Source organism: Scylla paramamosain, unplaced genomic scaffold (genome assembly GCF_035594125.1).
Source record: "Scylla paramamosain isolate STU-SP2022 unplaced genomic scaffold, ASM3559412v1 Contig54, whole genome shotgun sequence".
Classification (NCBI taxonomy): domain Eukaryota; kingdom Metazoa; phylum Arthropoda; class Malacostraca; order Decapoda; family Portunidae; genus Scylla; species Scylla paramamosain.
This window is the reverse complement of record NW_026973719.1, coordinates 573,809-582,500: the sequence shown is the minus strand read 5'-3', so window position 1 is coordinate 582,500 and position 8,692 is coordinate 573,809.

The window sequence follows — 8,692 nt, the reverse complement described above, 5'->3', positions numbered from 1 at the left end:
CAATAATAATAATGGGATAACGGGGGGAGAGACAGGGAGAGATTAAACTTATAGAGAATTTGTGTTGATTAAAATTTAAGTGTTTTTTTATTTTAGTTTGGGGTTAAGAGTGGCGGTTTTCTATGGGTTTTCGAGTTAAAATAAGAAAATGTGTTTTTTAGACTTGAGTTAAGAATTTAAGTATTTTGGGGCTTTAACATTCTAAAATAATAATCATTTTTTGAGTTTTTGTGCTCAAAATTAGAGTATTTTTTTTTTAGTTTAAATTAGAAAATAGAAGCTTTTTTTTTTTTTAAATTTGAGGTTAAAATTTAGTAATTTCAAATTTCAAAGAGAGTTTTGGCTGGTAAAATAGTGGTAGTTGTGGTATTATTTAAATAGTTGTGGTATTATTATTATTATTATTATCATTCAACTAGTTAGTATTATAATCACTACTACTACTACGACAATTCTCCTCCTCCTCCTTCTCCTCCTATCACTACTACTACGAAAATAGTAGTAGTAGTAGTAATAGTTTGAAAAGACTTCTATATTGTAAGCAATAGTAATAATAGATAAAATAATTATTTTTAACGAAAAATATGCAATTTGTATTTGATTGAAGAAATAAAATAATAATAATAATAATGATAATAATAATAATAATAATAATGATAATTTTAGAATATGATTTAATTTCTCTCTCTCTCTCTCTCTCTCTCTCTCTCTCTCTCTCTCTCTCTCTCTCTCTCTCTCTCTCTCTCTCTCTCTGTAGAAATTGTAAATATAATTGAAAGTCCATTATTATTATTATTATTGTTATTATTATTATTAATATTATTATTATTGCAAAAAATATATAAGTATATGTAAATAAATATTGTAGTTGTGGTTGCTGTAGTTGTTGTTGGCGTTGTTGTTGTTGTTGTTTGTTTGTTTGTTTGTTTGTGGTGGTGTTGGTGGTGGTGGTGGTGGTAGTGGAAGACGAAAGAAATTATTATTATTGTTATTATTATTATTATTATTATTATTATTATTATTATTATTATTATTATTATTATGTAAATATATTCAAGTTAATTTATATTGTATATATATCGGAGGGAGAGAGAGAGAGAGAGAGAGAGAGAGAGAGAGAGAGAGAGAGAGAGAGAGAGAGAGAGAGAGAGAGAGAGAGAGAGAGAGAGAGAGAGAGAGAGAAGAAAAGAGAAGAGAAGAGAAGAGAGAATTTTTTTATCTTTCAAAAATGTATTGAGAAGACTGGCTGTGCATTCCTTCTGCTAAGTTGAATATCTTGGGGTGTAATTTGTAACTGCCAGTGTCATGCAGTCATTTAGGTGACTATCAGTGAGACGTGACCTGTACTTGGATTTAAAAATGTTCATTGTTGAAAATCACGATTCACACGCGTATGTTGACCCAAACCACGAACGTAATCTCTGATAAGCTTCCTTCAGAAGTGGAAATTTGTCCCACACTACTAATGTGCAGAATTCTTGGTGATTTGGTTTGCTTCTCAGTCCCAAGTCACCCTGCAACGCAGTCATTGCAGTCTGCAGGTGAGAGACGTTCAGGGTTTTTTTTTTTTTATATGTAGGAAGGACACTGGCCTAGGGCAACAAAAATCTAATAAAAAAAAATGCCCACTGAAATGCCAGTCCCATAAAAGGGTCAAAGCAGTGGTCAAAAATTGGTGGATAAGTGTCTTGAAACCTCCCTCTTGAAGGAAGTCAAGTCATAGGAAGGTGGAAATACAGAAGCAGGCAAGGAGTTCCAGAGTTTACCAGAGAAAGGGATGAATGATTGAGAATACTGGTTAACTCTTGCGTTAGAGAGGTGGACAGAATAGGGGTGAGAGAAAGAAGAAAATCTTGTGCAGCGAGGCCGCGGAAGAAGGGGAGGCATGCAGTTAGCAAGATCAGAAGAGCAGTTAGCATGAAAATAGCGGTAGAAGACAGCTAGATATGCAACATTGCGGCGGTGAGAGAGAGGCTGAAGACGGTCAGTTAGAGGAGAGGAGTTGATGAGACGAAAAGCTTTTGATTCCACCCTGTCTAGAAGATCAGTATGAGTGGAACCCCCCCAGACATGTGAAGCATACTCCATACATGGACGGATAAGGCCCTTGTACAGAGTTAGCAGCTGGGGGGGTTAGAAAAACTGGCGGAGACGTCTCAGAACACCTAACTTCATAGAAGCTGTTTTAGCTAGAGATGAGATGTGAAGTTTCCAGTTCAGATTATAAGTAAAGGACAGACCGAGGATGTTCAGTGTAGAAGAGGGGGACAGTTGAGTGTCATTGAAGAAGAGGGGATAGTTGTCTGGAAGATTGTGTCGAGTTGATAGATGGAGGAATTGAGTTTTTGAGGCATTGAACAATACCAAGTTTGCTCTGCCCCAATCAGAAATTTTAAAAAGATCAGAAGTCAGGCGTTCTGTGGCTTCCCTGCATGATATGTTTACCTCCTGAAGGGTTGGACGTCTATGAAAAGACGTGGAAAAGTGCAGGGTGGTATCATCAGCATAGGAGTGGATAGGACAAGAAGTTTGGTTTAGAAAATCATTAAAGAATAATAAGAAGAGAGTGGGTGACAGGACAGAACCCTGAGGAACACCACTGTTAATAGATTTAGGAGAAGAACAGTGACCGTCTACTACAGCAGCAATAGAACGGTCAGAAAGGAAACTTGAGATGAAGTTACAGAGAGAAGGATAGAAACCGTAAGAGGGTAGTTTGGAAATCAAAGCTTTGTGCCAGACTCTATCAAAGGCTTTTGATATGTCCAAGGCAACAGCAAAAGTTTCACCAAAATCTCTAAAAGAGGATGACCAAGACTCAGTAAGGAAAGCCAGAAGATCACCAGTAGAGCGGCCTTGACGGAACCCATACTGGCGATCAGATAGAAGGTTGTGAAGTGATAGATGTTTAAGAATCTTCCTGTTTAGGATAGATTCAAAAACTTTAGATAAGCAGGAAATTAAAGCAATAGGACGGTAGTTTGAGGGATTAGAACGGTCACCCTTTTTAGGAACAGGTTGAATGTAGGCAAACTTCCAGCAAGAAGGAAAGGTAGATGTTGACAGACAGAGCTGAAAGAGTTTGATTAGGCAAGGTGCAAGCACGGAGGCACAGTTTCGGAGAACAATAGGAGGGTCCCCATTAGGTCCATAAGCCTTCCGAGGGTTTAGGCCAGCGAGGGCATGAAAAACATCATTGCGAAGAATTTTAATACTCGTACGTGGCATGAAGTAGTCAGAGGGTGGAGGAGAGGGAGGAACAAGCCCAGAATCGTCCAAGGTAGAGTTTTTAGCAAAGGTTTGAGCAAAGAGTTCAGCTTTAGAAATAGATGTGATAGCAGTGGTGCCATCTGGTTGAAGTAGAGGAGGGAAAGAAGAAGCAAAGTTATTGGAGATATTTTTGGCTAGATGCCAGAAATCACGAGGGGAGTTAAATCTTGAAAGGTTTTGACATTTTCTGTTAATGAAGGAGTTTTTGGCTAGTTGGAGAACAGACTTGGCATGGTTCCGGGCAGAAATATAAAGTGCATGAGATTCTGGTGATGGAAGGCTTAAGTACCTTTTGTGGGCCACCTCTCTATCATGTATAGCACGAGAACAAGCTGTGTTAAACCAAGGTTTAGAAGGTTTAGGACGAGAAAAAGAGTGAGGAATGTACGCCTCCATGCCAGACACTATCACCTCTGTTATGCGCTCAGCACACAAAGACGGGTCTCTGACACGGAAGCAGTAGTCATTCCAAGGAAAATCAGCAAAATACCTCCTCAGGTCCCCCCAACTAGCAGAGGCAAAACGCCAGAGGCACCTTCGCTTAGGGGGATCCTGAGGAGGGATTGGAGTGATAGGACAAGATAAAGATATGAGATTGTGATCGGAGGAGCCCAACGGAGAAGAAAGGGTGACAGCATAAGCAGAAGGATTAGAGGTCAGGAAAAGGTCAAGAATGTTGGGCGTATCTCCAAGACGGTCAGGAATACGAGCAGGGTGTTGCACCAATTGCTCTAGGTCATGGAGGATAGCAAAGTTGTAGGCTAGTTCACCAGGATGGTCAGTGAAGGGAGAGGAAAGCCAAAGCTGGTGGTGAACATTGAAGTCTCCAAGAATGGAGATCTCTGCAAAAGGGAAGAGGGTCAGAATGTGCTCCACTTTGGAAGTTAAGTAGTCAAAGAATTTCTTATAGTCAGAGGAGTTAGGAGAGAGGTATACAGCACAGATAAATTTAGTATGAGAGTGACTCTGTAGTCGTAGCCAGATGGTGGAAAACTCGAAAGATTCAAGGCACGAGAGCAGGTTAAGTCATTGCGCACATAAACGCAGCATCCAGCTTTGGATCGAAAATGAGGATAGAGAAAGTAGGAGAGAACAGAAAAGGGGCTACTGTCAGTTGCCTCAGACACCTGAGTTTCAGTGAGGAAATGAAGATGAGGTTTAGAAGAGGAGAGATGGTGTTCTACAGATTGAAAATTAGACCGCGAATGTTGCAGAAGTTAATGAAGAAAAAGTTGAAGGGGGTGTCAAGACACTTAGGGTCGTCGACAGAAAGGCAGTCCGACCTGGGGACATTTATGGTCCCCTCCCCAGATGGGGACTCCGAGGCTGGTGTAGGAGTCGCCATGATTTTAAAATTTTTGAGTGAAGGGTGTGTGTGTTATTAGGTGCTTGTAGTTTTGTGTGGAGGAAGAGAGTTGTCTTTAGAGGGCAGGCTGTGACTGCCCCCTTGTGTTGTGAGACACAAAGGGAAACGTTCAGTGAGGTCACAGCTGGGTTTAATGATAAGTTCACAGCACCCCCTGAACAGTGCTTTAGACCTCACTGGGAGTAATTATCGTTTCGGCAGGTGTCTACTGCCGAAACGATAATTACTCCCAGTGAGGTCTAAGGCACTGTTCAGGGGGTGCTGTGAACTTATCATTAAACCCAGCTGTGACCTCACTGAACGTTTCCCTTTGTGTCTCACAACACAAGGGGGCAGTCAGGGTGAGAGGCAGTGTGAGGTGGGGTGCAGTGTGGCGGACGTCACCTATACAAGATGGGTTTGACATGAATGTGGCTGCTGGCACAACATTACTGAAGTGTGCAAATCTTTTATTAAACTCATCCAAAATGATGTTGAGGTGATTTGTGTATGTATGAATACTGCACTTCAATTTTTCTGTGTTCAGTCATTTTGCAGCAAATGGAAGTGTTGTAAGAGCCCTTTAGAGATCTGGGACATCCAGAGCTTCACCTTAATGTACGAAGGTATTTACTGAACTTATCATTTGTGACACAGTCTTCACTCGTCCTTGCAACTCTAGATTTAACTCACTGAGCCTAGATGTGATGTCAGTTAAAGATGCTAGGTCAGCTTGCCATTGTGGATCATCAAGGTGTTCATGTGAGTCTCCTCTTTCTTGCAAAACTCTTGATTTCAGGAATTAGGTGTTCAAACCTTTGCACAACTTTCCCCCTGCTTAGCCAATGCACTTGTGTGTACAAGGGAAGGCCACCCACCATACTGAGCACTCACTTCATCCAGAAGTGCCTTAAGCAACCTGTGCTGAAGAGGTCTAGCACACACACAATTAATGATCTTCACAACCACCTGCATTACATGTTCACAGTGAATAACTTTTGAACAGAACACTTGCTGACGTATGATACAACGATAACTAATAAACTGAGGGAATGCAGGATCATTCTTGCACAGTGCCACAAAGCCAGCATTGCTACCAGTCATTGACAGGGCACCAGCTATTGTTACTGACATAAGCTTTTCAAGAGGTAAACTGACCTTGTCTACAAAATTCTTAAAAATTTGATAAACATCCATACCACGCGTTTTCCCCTTCAGCGGTGAGACCACTAAGAAATCTTTTACGCTGTCGTCAGAAAAGAAATCATTCGCACAAATACACTTAATTAACTGTGGTGTGTTCACAACACCTGTCCATTCATCAACCTGCAGGCTGAACCACGTACATTTCTCAAGATTAGCTGTTATTTGATCAAACACATTTTGCGCCATCATTTCTACCCTACGTGTGACTGTTTCCTGATAGAGACGTGGATTTTATAGCAGTTACAATTTCAGGTTTATTATTAAAATGTTCAAACAAGGACTCGGATGCTTCAAGCCAACATTGTTTCACTGTTTCACCATCCTCAAGTGGCTTTCCTTTTTTGCACGGACATGAGCAGCACTGAATGATGCAAGTGTTGATGCTGTAGCTTTGGCAGGTGGCTTCTGGAAGGTGTCTTGTTGGGCCTGCAACTCAGATTTTACCTTCTTCACTTTCTCCCTTCTTCTGTCACTGTGAGAGAGATATTTAGTATCATAATTTTTGTGAAGTTTAACAAAATGTCTCTTTGCATTGCTCTTCTTGGACACTGCAACAGTGGAGTGACAAATTAAGCCACACACTTCTCTCTCAAACTGACAAAAAATAGGTTTCTTCACATTCTTCATGAAAGATGTAATTGTGGCCTCATTTCTCTGAAGTAGAAGCCATCACTGTTCTTTTTAGTATGAATGAAATCAACATGAATAACACAAGTATTGAATATGCAGTGGTTTAGCAACACTGATAATTACTGGGAGTAATTATCATTTCGGCAGGTGTCTACTGCCTCCTTGCTGCCCCGCGTCCTTGCCCGCTCCTTTGCACGGCCACATGTCGCTGTAGATCATGAGTGATGCTCCACACAATGGCTCCTCACGTAATGATGGGGCACAAGACAGTGGTAGCAGGGACGCATTTTCAAATTTATCTCTGTATATACAAAAACAACAACAGCAACAACAAGGACGAAGATGAGAACAGTGAGATCAAGAGCTGTAGGAGTTGTTGTTGTTGTTCTTCCTCTTCTCAAGTTTGCCGCTGACTGGGTAACGTCTCGAGGCTCAAGTCGGGGAGGAAGGTGAAAAATTACGCCCCAGTAGCACTTACCCGACAGGCCAGGGAGTCACGTATGGGGGAACGTGCTGGCAAGATAGCGGTTGCAATTCCAAGCTAAATATACAGGTGTCTGCTTTCCAGTTTATGCTAAATGTAGCAAGCCGTCCAAGAGATTTGTCTGTCATAGGTGCAGCGCTTTATTCGTCTGAGAGGGAAACTTATAAAAAGAATGTTAAGAGGAAGAACAAGAAGAAAATAGAAAGAAAAAGAAAAAAAGAAGGAGGAAGAAGAAAAAAAAGAGGAAGAGCAGGTAGAATAGGAGGAAGAGGAGGAGGAGGACGAGGAGGACGAGGAGAAATACCACCCCGAAAAAAAAAAACTAAAGAAAAAAATATCAAGAACATAAAGGAACAATAACAAGAAAGAAAAAAATGATAAAGTGATAATGACAGAAACGACATAGGTAACGTAATGACGACAAGAGAAAACTACAAGAGATAAGGAAAAAAATAATGTGGCAAACAGTGAGACAGACAAGTGACACACAGCAATAGGAAGACACAGTGCATGAGGCAAGTGTTCCCAGGGAGAGCGTCATTAGTTTGCCTACAGCTGAGAATAACAGATACTTCAAGCAACACGCAACTTCTTCCTGCTAGGCCATCCAAGTTGTAACCAGACCCAACGCTGCTTGACTTCGCTGCTCGGAGGAGAAGCAGTGCGGACGGCGGTGTGTTCAGCGTGGTGTGATCGTTGGCTTAGTGTGTTGCAAACCAAAATAAAAGTGACTCGTATTCCTAAAGGCTTTACATTTTCATAAGGACTATTTTCAAAGACCGTAGTTATGATTGCCTCATTATCACGAGGATTTGTCCTCATTGCTGATGTAAAATCCTTGTTAAATTATAACATTAGAATTTTAGAACATTATCCGAAACTGCTATTTAGATGCTACGTAGATGTGTGTGTGTGTGTGTGTGTGTGTGTGTGTGTGTGTGTGTGTGTGATTCATCTATGGGTGTCTGCTGGTCACCCAGCCAGCCGTTAACTCAGAGCTCATAGTGACCAATGTTTGGGCAGGACTGAGACCCGTGACACACCACACAAGGGGACAGCGAGGCCACAATCCCTCGGGTTACATCTCGGAATATATATATATATATATATATATATATATATATATATATATATATATATATATATATATATATATATATATATATATATATATATATATATATATATATATATATATATATATATGATGCTAGGTGAACAGGTACTACGTATTAAAAGGCTTGCTCATTTGCCTCGCCTCGCCGTGTGTGTGTGATATTAATGGTATTTGACTTCTTTACTCAGTTGTTACTTAATATTCTCTCTCTCTCTCTCTCTCTCTCTCTCTCTCTCTCTCTCTTAAACAAAATCCCTATGTTAGCATAGTCATCATTACTACACTACACTACACTACACTGGAAGTGTGTAGAAGTGTGTGTGGGAGGGAGGGTGTCAGTAAAGGCCCCTATTGGCTGAGTGCCCCGTGAGGAGGACCAGCTTAGAGTTAGTAGTGATCTCGTCCACCAATCAGAGAGCTCTCTTTTTGCAGTCTTTTTGCGATAATAATTTTTTATTATGTGCTGCCCTCAGACCACCCTGTCACTGGAAGCAACGAATACAAACCATGTGCGCCGCTGTGATCGCACCAGCCACCGCGTCCCACCGGCCCAGCCCGCGTCGCCTGGGCGAGGCAGACAGCCGCAGCCTGGGAGCGACGCCAGGTGCAGCTGAGGAACGAAAAGGATGTCGAGAAGCGA